The sequence below is a fragment of the Phalacrocorax aristotelis genome, chromosome 2 (genome assembly GCF_949628215.1).
Source record: "Phalacrocorax aristotelis chromosome 2, bGulAri2.1, whole genome shotgun sequence".
Taxonomy (NCBI): Eukaryota; Metazoa; Chordata; class Aves; order Suliformes; family Phalacrocoracidae; genus Phalacrocorax; species Phalacrocorax aristotelis.
Genome location: NC_134277.1, coordinates 132763834 through 132767809, shown reverse-complemented (window position 1 = coordinate 132767809; position 3976 = coordinate 132763834). Strand labels below are relative to the sequence as shown.

General features: G+C 37.7%; 1 long non-coding RNA gene across 1 annotated transcript; it reads right to left on the bottom strand.

Moving 5' to 3' along the window:
- Positions 1–974: 974 nt before the first annotated feature.
- Positions 975–3095, bottom strand: LOC142053490 (uncharacterized). The gene is made up of 2 exons (XR_012659238.1): positions 2708–3095; positions 975–2098 (listed from the first exon to the last, which is right to left on the bottom strand). It is a non-coding gene; the product is annotated as an uncharacterized LOC142053490 (long non-coding RNA).
- Positions 3096–3976: the final 881 nt, after the last annotated feature.

Below are 3976 nucleotides of genomic sequence, written 5' to 3'. Positions count from 1 at the left end.
GAGAGTCTCTCCAGTACTTAAGCCTGGGGGCCAGGAGTGGGATGAACGCGAAGGCTGGCTGAAGCCAGCTTTCCTACCATTGGTCCCCTCCACCCCTACTGTTCCAGACTTCATTTACGCTTGACTGGAAGTCCCACTGTGTTTTATTTACAAATGAACAAATTCCTTGTAGGTTCTGGACCAAAGCCATAACCCCTGACTTTCAAGTGGAAACAATCCTTTCAACATGGTGGATCACCAATGCACATTCTGGGTGGTTATCGATGGGCTTGGGCAGTGGGATCAGGCCTTGGTACTGTAATTTCAAGACATTTTGAGGTGGCATAGAGGTGGGGACAACGCAGAAAGCGAAAGCAGATGATGGGGCCATGGAGAGGGCAGAACTGCCTCCCTTAGGACCAGCTTATGCCATTTTCTGTTTGAGAGAACTAGGCCATTTTATTCACCTGAAAAATCACTTTTTTATAGAGTCAAACCATGGCACGACAAAGCAGTTAAATCAAACCCGATTGACCCACATTTTCAATTCTTGATTTTTAAAGGCTAAAAATGTAAAATCCCAAAACAATCACATTTGTCAGGTTTTAATTTAAATGAATGTGTTCAGTTTCATAAACCAGTTTGCTTTTGGGGTGATGGTATGTGTGTCAGGTTTCATATTTATGACTGAGTTACAGACCCTGAATTAAAGAGATAATACTGATCCAGGAATGTATTCTACTTTTTTGTAGCAATTTTTACTTTTTAGAAATATAAAAATAAATATTTGCATTTGAGTAATAAGTTTTAGCTTGGTTGCATAACTGTGTCATTATCTTTTCTTTATGTTCATTTAATATAAATGAAATGGCAGAGAAAAAGTGTGCCTCATGACAGCCATCGAAAATACTCCAACAACAGAGTTTCACCATTTACTGGATAACTAAATTCCTCCTTGGATTTTTGTGCTGCATAACTTATGGGGAATACCTGAAGACAGGAAATAAATAAACTTTTATTCTTTGCCAGGCCATGTGTCTATCTATAAACAGATCAAATTGATGGGGGAAATAACAGTGCAGAACATTCAAAACACCAGTTTTTCACTTCTGGCTTGGGCTCAGACCTGTTTTGTGTACAATCCAGATTTTAAACCATGAATGCTAAAGAGAATGTGTACTCTACATTGTCTCTGCTAACATCATAATGTGATAAAATAATTTCTGAGGAATTTTTTCCCCAATATTAACATTTCAATAGTAGGATTTTCTCTTATTTATCTACACAGTCACATTTTATATTCCTAGATGATTCACCAAATACATAAATTTTACTATCAGATGAAGTATCTTTGACAGAGCAAACAGCAACATTTAACTTTTGGAAAGCTGGTAGTTTCAAAAAACTCCTTTGTAGTATGTACAGGTTGCCAACCTCAATGACATAGGGTTAAAATAATATTAAGCTGAAATAAACTAAAAGTATCAACAACTCAGGTATTACTTAAACATCACACTTTCCTTGACACAAAAGCAATTTCATTCATCTGCACCATTTCCTTTCATTTTTATTAGCTGTCCAAATCTTGGAGGCAGCTCTGCAAATCCCAGTCCTACTTTTTTCAATTTGATGGGTCACCCTGAAAACTGATAAAAAATGCTTATGTTTTTTCCCGCTACATTTGCAGTGTTGCCAACCGCAAGGTTAAAGAAAACAAGAATATAATCCCCATAGTCTTGAAAGGGTGTAAAAGTCATGAAGAAGAAAAAGAAAGGTGGGTTGTTCACATCTGACTTGGGAGGTTTAAGCTCTGAAATTATAATTGCCTCACATTCTTCATACTTCGTCTGCAAGTAAAAAAGACAGAACCTTTGCTTTTAATGCTAGGGGAGATTCTTTTGAAATAGAAAACTTTTAGCTTTCTCTCAGCCAGAATCTTGAGGCTTTAAGGAAAAACATAAGTAGTGAGACTTGTGATGAAATTGTGAGAGCTGGCAACACCTCAATCAAGCTTGTTCTTCACTTCCATTGAAGATGAAAGGAAAAATGCCAAAACCATACTTCTGGTGCAAAAAGTGATAAACTAGCAGGAAACATTCTTGCCCAGTCAGCTTTCTCCCTGAAATGAAAGGCAAGCATCTTGTAAAAGGTCTGCTCAGAGTTCCAGTGAAGTCAAATTGCAAAATCGCCTCTCACTGACTCTAGTGTTAAAATAGCGTGCTCACCTAAGGCGTTGTTCGAGGGAAGAGAGGGTACTCTGCTACCAAATTGAAATTTGGATATTCTTGGACTTTATAAGCCTATAGCTCTTTAGAAGCAGGCTAACATAGTCAAATATTTTTCTTACTGCCTCCTTACCAAGATTAACTTCTGCTACTAGCTTTGCTGTGAGATATTCAAAAGTGACACTGAATACTATGTTTCTGTTTCTGTTTAAGAGAAGCTGAACTTACCAGGCTAAATTAAATGTTTAATAGAAGTTGAAGTTAACAAGCTAAATTAAATTTAGTTTATTGGGTAAGGGGTACAAACCTAATAAGATAAGTTAAAATACTGTAGGTTTAAGGTAAATACGGCACCATGGTTAATACATGATGGTAATGCTAGTGCCAAGTCATATTCAACTTCACGGTATGCTTTCTACAGGTGGTATCTTAATCCAGTGCAAGGTCATGTTGCCATCAAAGATGCCTGTGCAATCGTTTGTGCTCCAGTTGCGTGTACTCACCATGTCTTTCTTGTTAGCACTGGCAGTTATGCAGTCTCAGGGCTGTTGGATCTGCTTGCACAGATGCTTGAAAATCAGCTCACCAAAAACCAAACAAACAAACAAAAACCAAACAAAAAACCCAAACAACCCAGAAACCAAAAAGAAAATGGGTTAGCATTTAGCTGAATCTGTAAGCTGACCTGACTCTCTATCTGTCCTGAATATCAGACATGTTGGTAGCAGAAATATGCATGCAGTGACAGTGGGAAGGTAGGACTACCCTTTCCACAGAAGCGTGGTCTTAAAAAAGCTTAAGCTAATCATTAAACTGGACCTTGACTTTACAAGTTTGTCTGGGATAACAAAATCTGTCTGTTTCTAACTGCTGCCTTTCCACCACCTTGCACTTCTGGAAACCTTTCCAATCTGTGCAAACTGGGCTTAATAAACAGAGCAGATGAACTGACAGTTCTCCACTGGCAGTGCTTTCTATCTGCTTCCTGCAGGTGTAAATCACTCCACCAGGTGCTAAGCAGAAAGCCCCAGGGCTGGATTCATTTTTCTTCCTTAAGACTCCTTTGTACTACTGTAGTAAAGATGAGTGTGATCATAGTAAAAAACAGTTTGCAAGTCATGACAGTATCTAGCTCAGCATTAGCTTCTTGTTGCTACCAGATTGCAGAACTTTCAATTTATATCTGCAGATATCTAAGGTGTTCATTTAGTCTTTGCTTTATTTCCACCTTCCTAAATCAAATGAAATTTTTTATATTAAAGATATTTCCATTAGGAATCAAATTAACAGGCTGACATAGCTACCAACACAAGGTTTTGTTACTTACTGTAGCAGAGCATTGTATACACTTCACTGAAAACCTTAAGCCATTGCTTTAAGAGTTTCTATGTCACAAAACAAACTACTAACCCACTACCCTCCTTGATGGTAAGCAAAAAATCAGTGCTTGAAAAATTAACGAAGAAGAAAATTAAGATATTCTGCAATATAACATGAAATTCTTTTGTGGAACAGATAGAGCATTGATCTATTAGTGTGGGCAAACACTTAGTGAGTGGTGCTATGTCTTTTACATTTCTACTGTAAAGAAACCAAATGGGGGCAGTGAAGCCAAAATTAACTGTTTACTGAGTGTATGTGGCATGTCAAGTCCAGACACACAACTGGCTGTTTGATGAGAGCAACTGAATACACAGCAGTTCAGAATTATTAGACTGTTGTTGGGAAAACAGCTAATTTTTTCTCATCAGATAACAATTATATACTCCGTA